This window comes from Atheta coriaria, unplaced genomic scaffold (assembly GCF_025399875.1).
Source record: "Atheta coriaria isolate IRGN ID8LTWV9N9 unplaced genomic scaffold, Caltech_Dcor_3.1 hic_scaffold_7_pilon, whole genome shotgun sequence".
Lineage (NCBI taxonomy): Eukaryota > Metazoa > Arthropoda > Insecta > Coleoptera > Staphylinidae > Dalotia > Dalotia coriaria.
In genome coordinates, this window is record NW_027045449.1 from 12,244,609 (window position 1) to 12,264,059 (window position 19,451).

Genomic DNA, 19,451 nt, shown 5'->3' on the forward strand with positions numbered 1-19,451 from the left:
TAATATAATTTATGATTGCCATACCAATATTGCTAAATATCGATTAGCTATTCAACCGGAATTGATGATTGTATCACCTGCAATAATCTCAACCACAATTTGCTTGTTGGTGTGTTTTGTTGGTAATTTTATTTTATATGCGGTACCTAATGACCAATCCACACGACAGTTTAGCCTTGTATTGTATTTTTTTGCGGCAAAAGAACACGTCATGTCAAAAAGTGTAACTGCCGTTGCACATGACGAGCTAACACTAGAATATCGCACACAACACACACGCGCACTGAAAATATCAAAAAGCGATCGCAACTCGGCGCGTGCACTTACAACTTACAACGCAACATGGAACGGTGTAATTTTAAAATTACCGACAATTACGCGTCCGCCACTCATAATAATCTACTCGGCTTGTATGAAAAACATGAACAACAAGAAACTTGTTGGAAAAAAACATCAGTTTTGAGTGATGCCAATGACATTCGTGTTTCGACGGTTTAATAAGAATCTCGTAACAATGCGAGTAATGAGAATTCCAGCGATGAACAGCGTGAAGAATCAACCGATTTATTTGAATTTTTGACGAATTGTGACTAAGCTTTAATCGATTTTGAAATTCTTGGAAGTCTATTGGATAAACTAGCTTATATCCGCTGAAAATAAAACATCGAAAACTGTGTGAAATGTTCACGAAAGGATAACTAAAGTTTAATTAACGCGAAGAAATAATTAGGGGTTTAATTTAGCGCCGAGTGCCTGCAATGCTCGGCTTAACCCGCCAACTGTGTCGAGACGATTTTAATCCACTTCTTGACGTGTCGTAAACAATGATTTGTAACCGCGCGACGCGCGACCAAAACCAAGGTTTCAGATATCGGCCAGTTGCATCGCCATAAATCCGAATCGCGATCGTAATATTCATTGTCAATAAAAATAAGATTTAGGTGTTGTGAATGTGGAATCTATGCATAGTCTAATGCACGTTGCACATGGCGTGTCAAAGGTGGACAACCAACAATACACACATGCACACACGTATAGTATGCATGTTTGCATATGTCGTTGTGTTGGTGTCGAGCTGCGCGCAAATTGCGCGCTTCGTCGTGTGCTATGGTTTTATAACTAATAAAATAAAATTGCCGTGGGGGCTCTCCGGGGCTCGATAAGCGTAAACAGCGACGAGGGAGTGTGCGCTGAGCGTTTTAATGGCCGTCGAGACGCCAGACCTCAAAACTTAAAACCTGCAGCTGAAAATTCACATCATCGCATGGTATGCTAATTTTTCGCTATCCACAAGGTATGCAAGTCGCAGGAATAGACACTATGGACGTGAAGATGCAGTCGGTAATAAAGTAACGCACTATATGTGCATTTATGATCCCGAGCGGAGATTCTTAGCGGTTTTGTTACTTGTTAGTTCTGCGAATATCATAAAACGACATCGGATAAACTGCGCAAAATATGAATGGATTAGATTTCTGTCTTTATGGTTAATTATCTTTAAACGTTACGAAGCCAACCACAAAAAACGCACACTTCCGGATTTCGTATAATTCAATTTTCGGTGATGTTAACTGATTAACCGTGACTTTATAGTCACGGTCCATCAGGAGATTGCAATAGAGCACAATCGATATTGTCGCCCGTTCCACCCTCGCTCCGGATGCAACAATTTATGCAGTTTGCGACCGGCATGACGATGCATATGCGTCGCACGCATATTGAAATTTTGACCGGGCTTGTTGGCCTTGCGGCTAATCCCGTGCTCCAAAACTGCGCGCCCTCGGAATGTGTGATTCAGCTGCACGCCGCCGGATTATTTCCTATATCGGCACATGCTCGGCAAACTTTTGCTTTCCGAAACACAAAAGCCGCGCCACGGATCAAAAATCCCGAAAAACCAAAATCGGAATCAGCTTAGGCCCGAAGCGTGACTTTGAATATCTAACTAAAAACTATCGAAGTGTCTTTAGTCACCACATCAAAGAAATACAACATTTTTTAAAAAGAAAAAAAACTAAAAACGTTTTTTGTTAGATCGCATTAAAAGCTAAAGTCAGGTAGGTGTGCTTTCTGGCACGTTTTGAGACACGAGTTTTATCGTAGTGTCGCCATCAAACGTTTTTTGATAGATTCTGCGATTTGGTGATTTTTCTAATCGAGTTTTATGCGCCTGAGATTAGTAGCGTCTGATCAGCGACACCTTCATTGTCCAAAAGTGTCCCCTGGGGTTCCTCCAAGACTGTAACGTTGTAAAACTGTAGTTGGTAGTTATAAGGGCGCCCTGTACTAAAGCATAAAGATTACGAGGGGCGAGAAAGAATATAAACTTGCGCATAAACCTCTTATCAATCCCCAGCCGCCAAGCGTAAAACCCTCTTTTCGAATAAAAGCTCATACTTTTATTTTATAAAATAATCTTGGCACTGTACCTCAAAAAAATGAATAAGCACGTTTTCAAAATCTAAAACTATATTAAAATAAAAAAAAAAATGTCGTGTATGTTGTGGCGTGCACCGGGATTCGAGTTGAGCAACATGCGAATTGATTAGATTTGCATATTACACAATTACCGCCGTCACCAGCTAACTCAACCTAACACTAGACCACAAGGGTCCAACCCTACTATTTAATTCTTTCGCATGCATTGATTTTTTTAATACCACTCCGAGGAAATTCAGATTGACATAATTACTTTTCTACAGGTCGTCCTAAAATATGTTCACCAACCCCTGGGGATAGGGTAATATTAGTAATAGTTGTAATATTCATCGATTACATTGTTATTACCTGGGTTCAGGTGTGCAAATTTTGTAGTCCTATTGAAATAGCTCCCAGGACCTAAAATCTTCAGCCAAGGGTCTAGGCCTACGCTTAGATGAAAGTGTAAGCAGTTTGTGTAATGTTGGAACGGGTATCGCTTTCGCCTGAAGGCACGTACAATCTTTAAGAGGGACGCCAGCCCGCATAATACCCACGGGACGTTTGGGCTTCACTCCAACTCCAAGGTCCATTCAGGGTTGAATATTCGGCTGGGAATACAAAATCTAGACCTACCTCAACACCTCATTCCAAACAAAAATTTATAGCTATGGCAGTTTCGATTAAATTTCAATTTTCGTATTTTGAGTTTATTAATACCCTCAATAAGTATTCCAACACGCGTTGGGAGATACTTGAGAGTTTTCTGGAGTTTCGTCTTATCGTCGCCTACCTGCGCGCAGAATATTTATCTTCGAAGCGGCGTTGTTATTTTAGGACACACCGTTCGTTATATTTATCTTAAAAATTCACTTTTTCCAACACGTTCAACACACAATCGGCGCATCTTTACCTTTTACCTTTCTAACCTTAAATAACACGAGGTATAAGCATAATGCCGATAAATTCAAATAAATACAAGGTGTGCCCAAAAGTTTCCCATTAGATTCACTAATTCCTTGCTATAGATTCAGGTAGATGTACAAGTTGGAATATTGCGGTTCTTTGAGAGCCTGTGTTGTATTTCTATATCAGACAGTGGTGTTGATTCAAGCGTGAGTACACAACACGAGTATCTTTGGCGTGTTTGGGGCTCTTTCCTATATTATCTTCTTCCCAAGTCGCAGCGTCGGCACATCAGCACATCTGAATGTTGATTTTTGATGAAGAATGAGCGCAGAAGAATTTTTGAAGTGTGCTCAAGTGTGTGATTCTAAGTCGTGCCCACATGCCACACACGCAATCATAACAATTGAGTTTTTTAAATTCTACACTTTGTTGTAAAATTGATACGCTGTGAAAATGAATTTATTGAATTTCCGCCAGCCATGCTAAACGCTCGTTGGAGTAAATCCCTGCGCGTAATAATGTATGTCATGGTCGAATATCGTCGACGAAATGCGGCACACATTCGCCATATTTGCCATTAAGCGTTTTTTGCAAGCCATGTTTATATTCGTGGTCGTGGCGGTCGTTTTTTCTATTTTAAAAATAACCACTTTATTACACCCCTAAGCTTGCGCGAGCCAGCGCACAATATACGTGACGTTACACTTTTCCGACCCAGCAGCAGATTTTTATTTTGTTTGCGTAACATATGGATATGGTATATTTACGTTTACGGCTTTTATTTTCCTTTTCGCTACCGCCATCAACATACAAAAACATACGATGATGAGATGAGTGGAACATCTTCGAGATTTTCCAGCAAAAGTTATGATTATCAAATTTTAAATTTTTAACAACTCCATCTATGTTTGAATAGACCTGAAATCAAGAATAAATTCTGATTACAAGATTGTTCTGTATTTGCTTGGCGTTTAGGTCGTTGACAGGCGGTTGTTCCGCCTTCCCGCTGTTATTGTTGTTGTTGACAAGACCCAGTTTCCCAATTTCCCGGGCTGTCGTGTCGTTATCTGGAGCAATCCCGTCCGCGCCGGCCACGATTGGCTCGATGAACCGGCGCGGCCACAAGTTACGACCGGCCAACAAGCAAAGCGCTCCAATTGTTGTTTCCAGACGATACTCACCGAATGCATCATCTGACAACTCGCATCTCGGCACAATGTGCGCCGATGCGCCCCGAAATTCGAGCGGCTGTTGAACGCCGCCGCTCGTGAAATTGATAAAGCGCTTTTTGTCTACGCGACCACGGCTCTCGAAGTCTGATGTTTGAATTATGATTAATGATCGCGCGCTCGGCGTCGACGACGAGATGACTTCGACGAGCATACAGACTTCATGTTGGCGGGTTGCGGAAGAAAAACGTTAATGCGCGGCCGACCACCGAACAACAGCCGCAAAAACTCCATGGGGGATTAAATCGACGTCGAAACGAGCAGAATGACAACTTAAAAACGTACACGGGCTATTATCAAGAATTTGAGCATTAAACGTCTTCAATTATGTACTCAACTCCTGAAACAAAATAAGTTTTTGCGATGATTTGTGGTACTAATTCAGGTAGTAACTGTTCTATGGTAAATCTTATAGTGGAGTGGTTTAGGTTATGTGCGCTTGGGAACTCTAACCTCACTTTTTGCTACTCTCGACCGGCCGTTAAGATTCGAGCGCGCTAAGGAACACAAACGAGCAAAAAACCGCCTGGATATAGTGTCGACACGGTGTTAATTAAATATGGTCATTAACTAACACTTTAGTACAACCACAATGTCCACATTGGGAAATCAAGTACTCGTAGAATAAACGTTTTTTGCTTCAGAAAGTTCGTTACACTAGCAAAACGGGTTTAAACGGCTTAAAATAGACTTTAAATACGGTAACGTTTTTTGTTGTTGTCCTGTTGTTGAATTGACTCTAGTGTCTCTGGAGATCTGGAATGAGGAGAGGAACGGGAAAATCTGTGATTGTGCGTTTGGCTGCCTCGCCGTTTGGTTGTTGGGAATGTTATACGATGACAACAACAGCGGACATCACAGAACATCGCTGCAATCCCGGCACCATCCGGCGTATTCCGGCGAAATCACGGTGCGGGTCGGAATTGCAATCGCAACTTTCCAACACACATACAGCGTGCTGCGAGTGAGGAGGCAATGTTGTCGAGTTGGTGTGTTGTGCGCACAGTACATGCTGGCGATAATCGCCCGCTGATTTATGGTATCATGATTTAGCCTCCATGTCGTAACTAAAGTGACGCCATGACGCCGTGCCAAAGCGAACAACGCGCTACAAACGGACAATAAACGGACAAGTGCAGTAACAAATCTGCTCAATCAGAAAATTTAAAATTTTGCACAAAAATTATTTGGGCCAGAATGAAAAATCATTGGATGGTCATGAACCCAATAAATTTCACTGCTACTTTCCGCTAGCAAGCGTCTTCCTATTTTCATCCCCGTTTCTATCCCTAAAAGAAACCCTCTTCCTCCTTTGCTTTTTCTTTCTCTTTGCAATCTTACGATTCACTACCTTTGCTTTTATTCTCGACTGTGGCCCGGGGGCATGGAGGCAGCAGCAGGAACAGCAAAACCATAACCATATAACCGTCACGCCACGTTGGTGTCGCGCCGAAAGCTGGCGAAGATCACCGTAGCGTATCCACCTTTCGTCGGGGGGCGGTTTTCGGTTTCGGCTTCTGGCGCGCGCGGTTCGGTTTTTGTCATCGCCGATTTTTCCTCGCTTGCCAAAGCCCCACAACTCTACATCTCCGAATTGCTCCACACTCGGCGCGACGGCGAATTTCTGCCGGCGGGTTGAAACTTGGTGGCGGTCTGGTGGTCCTGTTCCGTTCCCGCGATGATTTACGACGATTTATGCGGGCGCCCCCGCTTCGGATATGTATTCCGATCCGTTCGCATCACACCGGAACCGAAACGGCCCCGAAATGCCCGGAAATGCGAACTGAGAACTAACTGGTATATCATCATCCACCAGAACTCCCGGCTGGGCACCGACCGATCGAACCGGATGTTGCACACACATATCACACTTTTGCCATTCTACTATAGTATCAGCAGTCAAACACTCGCGGAAATACATATTAGGCGTATCAACAAAAACAGAAACATTTTTTTATAAATTCGAAAATTATCAGCTCTGTGCACTTGTTAGTGAACCGAGCCGTGTTTTTTTGGTTATTTTTTTTTATTGTGAACATCACCTTGTAATGAGGTAATAGTTGCACCTTGCATCTTGGAAGATTCATTTGCTTACAGGCCGAAATTCTCAGCGTAGTTTTTTTTGGGTATACGGACAAGCTTCAAGCTCTTTTATTCAAAGCTATTCGGAGCAAATTAAAAAACTAACAAAGTCCGAAGCATCGGAATGCCCGAGACAAATGACCTGCGCGCGGCGAATGGACAAAACGCCGGGGCAAGATTTTTAAATTAGTCGCGACACGGTTTCGGCTTGTTCGACTAATAAAACCCAACATTAATCAAAGAACCGACACGAAAGCAACCTGAGAACTCAGATTCTATAAGTTTTTCTGAAGATGAATCAAAGTTAGACAATAGTTTCAAAAAAAAAAACTGTAAAGGTAAAAAATGTGCATAATTTTTTGTTAAAATATAATTAAAGAGCTCTACGAGTACAAAAAGAAATTTCTATAAATATCAGTGTGTTGTATGTTTCAATGACACCTAAATTGTAATTGGAGTTGTAGAGATGGTGTATAAATATTTTTAGTTTATTTTGCGCCGGCATCAAAGCGGTAGCGCAGTGAGGAAAAACGCGCGTTAAATTCGAGAGACGAATGAAATCGACGCCTTTTCGGCATGCTCCGGTTTCGTTTTTTATGCTTTTCACGATAAATTTTCCTTTGAGCGTCCCGTAGTCTAGCACCTCGATGCGAGTGTTTCAAAATACCAAAAATTCTGCCCCGTTGTGGGTGATTAAAACGGCAATAAAACGAGCGATGTGAAATCAGAAGTGAAAACAAATACGCAACTATAAGAATAAAGGAACGTCGAAATATTTAAGATACCAAATGATTTTATTATCGAAGCGCAAAGACGTTAAATTTGTAATTTGATCGTAAAACACGTAAAAACTAAACATTAAATCAAATATTTTCATTTATCGATGAAATTGAAAACCGCTCAGAGTTTGAGGTTGAAATTTGTCAAACGAGGTTAAATTGAGGTTATGAACTTCTAAACTTACCTGAAATTTGTTTACATCCCGATTGGTTTCGACGTCTTGGGAAAGTCGAAAAGTCGAAAATTCGAATGAATTTCTCATTCTGGTTCGTAGAAAACGCCGACCAGAAGCGCTTCGGAGCGAAGCAGAAGTTTTTCCACTTGATTAATGGCTTGATTAAAAGCCGATATTCCCAAAACGTGCGCGGCAAACTTTTTCGTCGTTTCTTTTCGGGCGACGGTGAGTTTCGGGTGGTTTTTGGGCGACTAATTAAAAACAAAAAGACACAAACGACTTTTCCAGACTTTGACAGCTGCCTTGCCCACCTTAACAAATTCTACGATTATAAAAATTTATAGAAAAAAATCATTTCGAAAAAATATTCATCATTGTCATGCATTTATGCGAAATAAAAATCGAAGAAGAGAAGAATCTTCGCGTCGTGCATTTTTAATAGCGTATTAATTTACTCATTACGCGTTGAGATGGAAATTAAATTTACTTCACGTCCTCAGACACCTCGGGCGTCCTTCCAACGCCTCAAAGCATATTTTTTTCTCTTTTTGGAAGAAATACCATCTGGAATTATATACCAAGTCATACAAAAAAACGGTGAGGAAATGACAAACGCAGAGATGTTGAAGATTGTTTAGGTTGGCGTTTTTTGTTGACACTTGGTATGTGATGACGGGGTATGACGGACGCGGTCACGAGTGCCACTGCGCCACCGCCACCGCACGACGCTGTCATCGCGGCCACAAACTGAATATCAATCCGCTGCCACGTCCCACCAGTCCTCGCACTCCCAACACTCCCGGTCCCGAACCATAGCTTCTCAATACGCGGCAGGATGACTAGATGTGCTTGAGGAGCTGGAGGAATTGTCGAGTTCGCAAGATGACTATCAAGCAGATACCAAGGGATCAAAATAAAACCAAAAGAAAGTATTTAAATATTTGCCGCAGCAAAATAATATTTTTAATGATTTTTGAAGTTTTGGGAGTTTTGCAGATGATTATTCCAAAATAGTCACATAACTATTTGTTGGTTACTCAATTCTCGATTGCGCACAACCAAAAACGTTTCTCTTTATATCCCAGTTCCGCTGTAGTCTATTGGAGATCAGCAGATCCCTTTATATCTCCCTGTCGAGTCGTCTCCTTCAGCTCCAACGCGAGACTTTGAATTCTCTATTTGTCTCCAAAGCCACGAGATTCACCCGATTCGCGCGTCACACATGGTGTGATTTTATTTTCTATTTGCTTTCTTTTTGTACTTATATATCCCACCTCGACGGCGTCGCCAAGTTTTGCATTTTTTGTTGGCATATTCTTATTGAATCTTCCTGTTTGTTGTTGTGCACCGTTCCGGCCGGTGCTCCAAGTATCGATTTTGCCGATGAAGGCGAGGAACCAATTTAGTGTGAACACCGTGAACATGTCAAGTCGTTCATGGTTCACGGGCTCGTGGCACTCAAAACATTAAGGCGCTCACTCAATTCAAGGTCTTGTCACTTTTCACACTCTTTGATCGAAAGCTATCAAATTATTTAAAGATGAGTTTTCGAATTAAATTGGTGCCCAATTTTTACTGCGGTCTGTTCGTACAGTGTTTTTGGTGTGTTTTACTCTTGTAGTTCACCCAACAACAAACTGCATACATGCTTACAAGACCCTAAGACCCGGATTATCCTTTTTTATTGTTGGCTGTGCAATACCTTCAACTTTAAAATATCCAAAATGCAGTTGCAGTAAAATTTTTGTTCAATTAAAAAAAGATTTTTATTTTGATGGTTTGGTAAATGCCGTTCGTATTGTATTTTTTGTTTTGTCAGTGCCATGGATACGATATATCCATAACCCATAACGCATAACACAAAACCGTCCTAGAATAATATTATGACTAGACATAATACACCCACGTGGGAAGGTATGAAATGAAAAGCTCCACATGTCATCATAGTCTATGATAGCCTAGGGCATACAAAAAGAGCAAACAACAAGTCGTTCTACGTTCCTACGTCCCTACATTCATATTAATAATATAATAGTTCATCCTAGACGCAATCTCAAAGGTGTCATATTAAAGGTGTGAGTTTCTGGTATCTTCAAGTTCAAAGGTGCAAAAATAACACCAATAGATGTGGAATTGATAAGAGGTGTCCGAATTGTGCAATCGGACACCATAGCCTTAAATAAACCGAGTTTTGTGAAGTGTCCTGATGCATATTCTTGTTGTTTCAGGTAAGCGAAGAGAAAGGAGAAGCTTTGAGTTGTGTGAGCAAAGCTGTGCAAACATCATCGCTTTCAAACGCAAACAACCTCGAATGCAATCTGTGCAAGTGAGTAAAATTGCGTTGTCAACAAATATTCATTCAAAAGATGCCTATCAAAATAGGGATTATTTTCTCTCAGTTCACTCAATGCATTTTAAGAACATTTTCTTTGAAAAACGCATGGATTATCTATTCTCGAAAATGTTCAGAATTTATGAGTTGTTGATGCGTTGAATATTTATTTCACACATTGTTAAGTTATAAAACAGTGACACTTTGTGTGTGGGCAAACCCGACGCAAAGAAAACAAACAACTTTTATTTTATTTTATTCGTTAACCTTCCGACCAAATGTTGGCTTGTTGTTTTTTCCAAAGCTGAATTTCACATGTAAAAAAGCTTTGCTTTGATCCGTCAGACACAAATGATTTGCTCCCGGGTTGTTGATGCTGGTGTCTTATTTTCTTATGTCATTACGTACGCTTCGAAGGAAAGCAAAACACAGTACATGTAGAAATTTCTAAGGTCTAAGACAAAGGACAATAGACGAAGAAGAAAAAGTACCGACCCGACAAAAGGCACAAAAGACGAACACACACAGAACGCACAGAAAACATTACGGATTTGTTTATTAAATTAACAAGTCTATTGTTATTTTATCTCTTCAATAATGCCTCCGCCAAACGAAGCGGTCGACCCCGGCTGCGGACCGAACAGAAGATGAAACACTGACGCCGAGGAATTTAGAATTTTCTTCTCGGCTCTCTTTCGCAGCGAAGTTTTTTTATTTAATAATCGACGGAAACCCGAGCTCCTCGAATTCGTCTGCATTTGATGTAAAAGCGTCGCATTCCTTGACTGGCGCTTTTTTTTCTGCGAGCCCGCGAGAAACGAAAATATAACGCACGAAACAAAGCCGCGCGGAGAATAAATAAAATATGCAGGCGAGATGACGAAGAATTCAGTCGAAACATGCAAAAATGTATTCGGTGTTTTATTAGATCAAGGAAAATGAAGAATATTTTTGCTACGAACATATTATATCGCAAACTACGAAAAATATATATTGAGTCGACCCGATACGGACGAACGGAAACTCTTGGTATAAGTTGATATTGAGTTATTGGAAATTCCACGCTCAGCTCTCCAATAAATATTGCACAATAATTTGCTGTAGATCAAAATAAAACTCTACATAAAGTTCTCCTGGACAAAAACTTTTTAATATTCGCCGCCGTAATAATAATTAGATTTTTTCATGTTCGCCGGTTGTTTTCGTGGTTTAATCAGTAATTTTCAAATTAAACACTCTGTTTGTCATCTCTCACCTTGGGCGTTTGAGGAGTTGAGTAAACAGAAATTTTAATCAAACTGATATTTGCGATGGCATTAAAAAGTGTCCGCAGCGCGCAGCCGGCGCGGAGTTGGAAAGTATTTAAAATTAGAAAAATACTCCAGCGTGGGTGAAAATTGCAAAAATGACGAAACTTAGCAAGTCGACATAATGTCGAATTGTGCGCGCATATTAAAGAAATTTACATCTTTATTTCCACGAACTTTTCGTTAAAAACTTGGGCGAAAATATTCTATCAAAAATTTAAGTAATAACGCAAAGGTTTGCACGGGCGCAAATGTTTTCGGTGTGTTTTTACAAATCGAGAAAATCGTGAAGGCAAAGTTTTCGACTGAGCGAAAAAAGTTAAAACGCCAAAGTTAAAGAACGAAAATGTAAAAATTTCTTCCGCGCACCGTAAAATGTTCCCCAGCTGAGATGAAGAAACAAAAAGATGTATAAATTGGAAAATTCCGAGGCAAAAACATATAAAAACTCCGAATACGTTGATTAAATATTTATTAATTTATTGAAATTCCCCGAGAAATTTTATTTACATATAGCTAAACACACAGCGTCGGCGCGACTTGGAATTGTCGCTCTGATTAAAAACCATTCGCGTTCAGAACTCAATTTGAAATTTGAATTTTACGATGCTGTTGATCTTCGTGGTCTCGTTCCAAGCGGAAGGATTAACTTTTTAGGTATACATTTACAGTAAAACGAAAAAAATGAATTTAAATGCATTTAAGAAGGAATTATGTGTCTTTTTGACCATTTTAAGCCCTTCGCTTCTTTGGTCAGTATCCGGCTGCACAGAAGACATAGGTATACTCTTGGGCGGCAGTGTTTGTTAATACAACAAAGCTTAAAGGTGAATATATCGTCATGATATGTTTGCTGGAGCTTTGTCGGCTGAATATTTTTGGAAAAATTTAAAATTTTTGAAAATTCAAAGCGAAATATTCACGAAACCAGAAAATTATTCCTTTTCATGCTTTTGTTCGCCTCGAAGGCACGAAATTGAATACAGAAACGAATACAGTATTAATATCTGCGAAAATAAATATGTATAAATAAATAAGTTGGCTTTTTGTGTTTTCGGATGCGTAAAATTGAAAAAAAAAACTCAGCTTCAGCTGTGCGTAAAAGTTTCCAGTCCGATCAGGGATTAGGATTATTTTGATGTTTCTGTCATTGATATTTTGACGACGGACAGTACCGGAACAAAACCCTTTGAAGCTCTTTGACGAAACCAGCCGCATGCTGTAAAAGCTGTAGCTAGAATATGATTTTTGTTTGTTTCGAAGATATTTATGTAATTTCTGACAAATTTCAGTTTCATTTGCGTCATCACGTCGCCAACATATCATCGTCTCATATTTCTCGCATCTAGCGCTTTGTCTTCCAGCGACACAAATTATGATGATGATATACACGCCGACACTTTTCGGCACTTTCTTCTATTTTCGGCGCGGTTACAGTTATGGAACGACATAAAGCATAAAGCACTACTAAAATACGACAATACGAAAATAAGAATAGTCGTCGAACTGAAGTAGAAACTGTATGTGGTAGGATGTGGATCACACACGACTCACATTCAAGACGATGGAAAAAAAAAAACAAGAGAGAGAAAAAAGGAGACGAGGCGACAAAAAAGGTGTTATATTTGTGTGTGCCGAGCGTGCTATAAACCGCCATAAAAACGTATACATTACGCCTTGAAATAAGATATCTTTCTTTTCGGCCCATCGAAACTTTTGGGGCGGCTGGAGACAACTCGGAATTGAGCTCTGGACCTCCGCCTCGGACCTGCATATGCCAATGTATGACATGAAGTAAAACCTGTTAGGACAGCAGATACATAAAGAGGAAAAAACGATGTGGTGGGATATAAAACTTGGGGAGTCCACTTCATAAAAAAAACGTATCAAAAGACCTCCAATGCTAAAAAAAACTTCAACAAACGTGAATACCATGAACACACTGTATAATTACGATTGGTGATTAATAACATATTTTTTAGAATTTTATTTCCGACACGTCCTCAAGCTTTCAGCAGTTATAGCAGAGGGGACTGTCCGCAGTGGTATGAATTACTTTAGTTGTAAGACGATACCTTTCTACATCAGGTTACAAGCTTACATTTAATTCATTGCGAGGTGTCTGAAACGTCCGAATTTCGAGCATTACACGCACGACACGCACGAAATGCACCAGGGGCATTGAATTGCACCGCGCACACCTTTCACGCACACCATTGAGCTTTGTTGGTTGGATTTGTAGGCTTTCATAATAATCATTCTGGTGTTTAGGGCGTTGTTGAAGCCTCGTGCGGACATCCAGACCGGATATGTTCATAAGCGGGTACTGGGTGCATAATCAACACAATACACAACTTAAGGTCAAACTGTAATTCTAGAATTCTCGAAATGCTTAAAGACTTAGAGGAATTTATTCAGCGAAAATGTTATATTAATGTTATTTGTATTAAAAGGCAGACATTGACTTCCGATGTAAATGGAGGTAAATGTATAAGAAAGAAAAACGAACGAATGTTGTGAGTTCCAGTCTCGTGGGCGGATGTCGTTGATTGTTATTGACGCGTTGACAGACTACGAAAATAGAATGTTTGATATTAATATCATCTGCATCTGCATCGTTCCTCGGTAAACAGACAGTGGAAAAATAATGTTTGTACAAATCATGCGATGAACGATTTAACGCATTTTAGTGACGATTAAGAGCAGGAGCAAAAAACGAACATCACGAATTCTAACTGCATTGCATAATCTATGCTTACGTTCAGATCGCTAATGATGGTAATTAGAGCTTGCGTTAATCTTATCGCTTTTTATGACATTAATTAAAATGCTTTTTATCTAATTTAGTCGAACGCTCAGGCGACGATCACGCTTGCTCACTCTACACAAAAGCCACACTTTGTGCTATGAATAGAAAATTCATTCTTGGAAAACTTCATGCCTTCCTTCTCTTCGTCGAGCTGCTTCAAACGTTTACTGTTGGTGTTTTTTTTTCTTTTTCAATTTCAAGTCGCGTATCGCGTTCCATCTACATGTCCTAATGTGTCACGATAAGCGATCAAGAAATCGGCCGATAAACTAACCAAATAGAAAAGTGGCATTCGTGCACGTCTCCCAGCAAACAAGAAGCTAGCTAGTGTTGGATAGAATGGTGCGAGCAGAATGTCGGTTAATTGATTCGTAATTGTACGCGCATGCACTTTTTTATGCCACTTTGAGTTTTAATTCCGATTGTAACGATTTAATCAATCGAGCATTTGTCGATTTCCACTCAACGCTTGCGTGTTGTGCCTACTTCGAAGAATTTTTCAATCAGCGAAAATTCAATCAACAAAAATCTACGCACGCATATCGAGATTTGCTTTGTTGGGCTGTGATTCCAACTTGGATTGCAATATTTTTTTCTCTCCCAAATGCAGATTTTTATTTGTACGTGTTGGTGGTGCAACGCACTCAATTTTTGCGATGCGCTTGCAAATTGAGCATCAAAGAGAGAGTGCACGCAGAACACGACCAAAAAGGCACTCGCTAAATTGGCGAATATTGAAAAACACCCTTCGCGCTTGGTGCGAGCGCAGAGCGTGCATTCATTTCCATTCATGCTCATTGTGCATCAACGCTTTAGCAAAGACGCGATATTACAGAGAGAACAACGCATTCCGTGAATAACGCCGGGGTTCTAAGTCGGGGAGGCCACCCCCTGTTTTGTCTATAACACAACTCATTAGTTGTAGGAACGCTTTGGAAAATTCATTGACGCATCGGCACATTGGCATTTCGGCATCTATCTGATGGAGAATTATTCTCTACGTGAACAGTAGTCCGGACAGAAATTTGTTGCGTTGGGGTGCGACGCATTCAAATATAGCTCCGTTCTACATTCGCCAAATGGCAAGAAGCTAACAGAAAATATTTTTACTTTAGTTATTTCACACACCATGCGCTTGGCGTAATATATTTAACTTGCCAGGCAGTTTATCACCCGCACAGGGCACGAGCCCTGCTCCCGGTGGAGGGTTAAAGGTCCAAAACTATTTTGTAGCAAGTGTTTTTCATTTGATCAACTTTCCGCCTATTTCTAATAGATTCCTATTGAATTCCCAATATGTCCACCATAAATTTATACTAAAAGTTCAAACTAGGGTTCAATTCATACCGAAAGTGTCTTTTTGTTTTTGGCGAGTATCTTTTTTCTAATTTTCTCCATTTGAAGTTTTTAGTGCAGTAAACAAGGAATAAAAAAGTTGGATCGTTTGAATGTTGGAATGTTAGCGGCGCACATGAACGTGGCCACCCCCGGGGCGGTAATAAACGGTGATCTATGGAGCGGCCCTTGAATTTTTATGTATTTGCTCGGCGTAAAACTGCTCCCAACTCACAATTGCAATCTGCAGACTGCAATAGAAGGAAACTCACAAATCCCCGAAAAACCAAACACAGCCTGTACTCAAAAACTACCCTTAAAACAGAATTTACATTTTTGCACTTCTCGTGTGAGTTCAAGATCACTTGAATCCTGAAATCTGACTGACTGACTGAGTGACTGAGTGAAGTGGTGATTTTAAAGTGAACGTTGCACTACTGAACTACCCTACTTGAGAATGACTCTGCTTGATCTTTAGGATGCACTAATAGAGATTTCAGTTGGAAAAAATCCAAGAACCCAAAAAAGAAAGTGCAGTGGCACATTTTTTCTAATGCGACCACAGTGCATCCCTCTTCCGTGGGGTGCCCTCTCCACATGGGGTCGACCATCGACTACTCTTGAACTGCTCGAACAGCTCTCTCGCCTCGTTACAATTCGCAGAAAATTCAGTAACCTCCGACTGTGAAGTGTTCAAGAGACGGAATGTTCTATTGAAATAAAAGGTTGAAACCCTCCAAAGGAGGTCAGAATAACGTCATTTTGGAAATACCCTAAAAGCACCCAAAATAAGATCTTAAAAGTCATGCATACAAAGAAGCCTAGTGACCCCACCACAAATTTGATTATTAGACCATCCCCACTATCCGCAATTGCTCCCAAACCGCCCACTTTTCTAAATTGTGGATTTTTAAATAGATGAATTGTGTAGAGTCAAATTTTGTGTAAGGAAGCTCAATGCTCATTGCGCGCATTGCTCATCGTTCACCAGTTTACATTAACCTATTGTGAGTACGACTTCGGCGGAACGCGCATTGTGAGGAGCTAGCTGGGGGCTTGAAGCTTTTGCCGTCGTGAAGAGAGAATATTGGTGGGGTTCGAACGGTTCGGGCCGGTTTCCATCGTACACCAGTCGCGCAACGTACTCGCTCGACGCGCTTGCTCGTCAGTCCGTTGCGGAGCTTCGTCGTGCGACGACGTGCGTTCTCCCAAAGCTCTTCGGAAAGCTTACGTGAACCATTCGACAAAGATCGTAAAGCTCACGTTCGCCCGCGTCGTATATTTCGACCAAGTTCGTGACTTCGGGAATAGTGAAAAGTGTAGAAAATAAAAATATTCTAAATTTGAATTGTGTTTTCTGTGTCAAAAAGTGCATAATTTCGTGCCTGGATTTTATCAACTGACAACCTGCTGAAAAATCGTCGATGTCTGATTAAACATTTACAAATTGTAAGTGTGGTTTGTAGTGTTTAGTGCTCACACCAAAAATTATTACATTTTGTACGGAATTGAAAACATTCTTTTGCTGGAATGCCAGTTGCAATATCATAAAAGTTGCAAAAGGAAGAAAATGTTGAATATCTGGTTAAATTATTAAATATTGTACGTCATGCCTTGAATTCCTGGGACTTTATGATTTTATGAACGCATGGAACAATGATGATCAGTCGCACAGGACGAGAAACAAAAAATCATAACATTTACCAGAATTCTGAAAGTCTCCTAAGCGTTTTGTGAGGATTTTGCAACAACTTCACTTCCGTTCTCTGGGAATATTTCTCAGTTGCATCGGAACCGGTACTTCCCCACTTCGGGCCCGGATTTCGTCCGGCGCGTTTGTTAGTTCACTTGCATCTCGCGGGATGTCGTCGTCTGCATCGTATCGGAGCTTTTCTGTGTCTGGCCCGTACTCTCGCGGCAATAACGACGCGAGGGCCGTAAAGAAGATAGATGGATGCTGTGAGCGCGCCAGGAAAGCGCAGTCACACGAGACGCGCTGAATTCCCTGATTGCGCACCCGTCGTCTTCTGCATATTCTTCGCCGGGCGTGTGCATATGCAACGTCGTATAAATATAAAACTTGCGAGCGCATTTATTTTTCGGCGAGGCAAAGATACGCGAAAAATACGGGCGACTCCGAGAGATGACATACATTTATATACGTTTTGCGTTTTATGGTCCGCGCATCAAAACCGAGTAAAATGTGGAACAACATATTCTAAAAGTTGCAAAATAGCAAAAAAATCTTTTCATCTCCAGCTACATTTCGGACGATTTTTACCTGACACACAATAGGCGTGAAATTACCAACCGCCCTCGGAAGCTTAACCAAAAATATACAAAACTAGGTGAAACTAGTAGGATAACAGCAACAAAAAAGTCATAAACCCGTGTAATTCTCGTCCGGAAACATGGCCGTAAATCAAATACATATATACAATTCTGAAGTTGAATTTTCTCCAATATCGCCTTGGTCTTGTAATTAAAACAAAAAGCTTTGATGTTGACGTGCTTCGGCACGCTTCTTTGTGTGGGCGCGAGCTTTCGGCCGGCTCGCGTATCAATCATTATTATTTATACGACACCTCCAACCGCGTCGGCCGCGCGAATATAAATCAAAATTGCTTATCTGCGGTGCGGTATGCGCCGCTCGCGAACGAACTCTCATTCATTACGCCCGCGTAATCTCTTTCTCGCGCGCGCACGCCGGTATGATGGGCATGTGGAGGCGCGCGTCACGTTTGATAAAACCGTGCGGTTACAAATGGGTCTAGACTGAAAAATCGTCCATCCACTAATGTCAAACATGGAAAAAATTAGTGCTTCTAAAATGTACTCGCATATGCAGTATTATCTCTTCACCGACGAGAGTTTTGCATTTTTAACTCAGGGATTATATTTTGGAATGTTCCGAGTGTGGATGGAATGAGAAGGGCTACGAACTAAAATAAAACTTAAAAGTTTTGCGGGCTGCAAGAACAAAACGCTCGCGGCCTGGGATAACTTTTGGTTTTTCGGTTCTTAACTGCTCTTTCTTGGGCAAGAGGTGTGTTGGCATCGAAGTTGAGTTAAAAGTTTTCAGCTCTAGAGTCATGAAACCCGGGGATCTCTGTAACAAAGTCCAGAAGAAAGTAGGTATAACTTATTTTCGTATCTCGGTCGTGAACCGTTGAACTTTCGACTATTTTCGAAAATTTCCTGGTGGTACACCTCCTAAATGCCCAGCGCAGCTACTGTTTGATGTTCAATTTAATCAATTGAAATCCAGCAGAGCTCAAAACTCTCCAACATCATGTGGTGCTTCAATTAAAGCAATTTTCTCGAAGAGAGCTGCGGCTTAGGCTTAAGCATGATGATGATGCTTACTTAGTAGATGTTCTGACCGTGGAATGTTATGCTGATGCTCAACATCGGTAGCTATTACGTTATTACTTATTTTCGTTTCGGCTCAGCCTGAACCCGCGTCCGTGTAATGTCCATGTCGAGGACATAGGAATGTGTAGGTAGCTACCGGTTTAGCTCCTCTTGCGCTTGGTGTGTGTGGAGATGGCTCCAGCTAGAACCAGTCGAAGAACGCGAGCTGGACCGCATCGAACGAGATAATTTAAAAGCGATTTATTATGGCGCTGATTACGCCACGAGTCGGGCAACAAATGTAACCGCGCGCGAGCGATGACCAAAGTCGGTCAAACGGGTATCGATTTAAATAAAATAAAGCCATAGCAAACGCATGCCAACACCGACCAACGCCTCCACACTCATCAATAAACTACTAAGTAGCAAAACGACAAAACTGTAACAGCTTTAAACTTAAGTCCACATTAAGTGTACTTAAGTAATTAAGACAACTGTTGTGCAAACCATCTGTTATATGGCTGTAGTGTTACTCTGGTGCCCATGTGGACATTGTACTAAATTTCATTCCTCTGGGTTTCTTTTGAAATTCACTCGAGGTTAAAACACGAGACACGAAATTACGTGCGCAATCAATGAATGACTGCAAGCGACTTAAGACTAAAGAACTGGTCAACATGCAATCGTGGTGTGGTTTTTGCATGCGTTGAAAAAGTAGACA

The 19,451-nt window shown here is 40.9% G+C and overlaps 1 protein-coding gene across 3 annotated transcripts in view; it reads left to right on the forward strand.

Annotated features, from left to right (window-relative positions):
• Positions 1 to 19,451, forward strand: part of olf413 (DBH like monooxygenase olf413) — an 81,775-nt gene that overhangs the window by 38,241 nt on the left and 24,083 nt on the right. The window contains exon 1 of one of the 3 annotated variants that reach the window (XM_065307767.1): positions 16,501 to 16,825. The exons of the other annotated variants lie outside the window; for them this stretch is intronic. The gene's annotated coding sequence lies outside the window, so the exon portion shown is untranslated. Of the gene's footprint in view, positions 1 to 16,500; positions 16,826 to 19,451 lie in introns of those variants that run through there. 3 annotated transcript variants of the gene reach the window in all.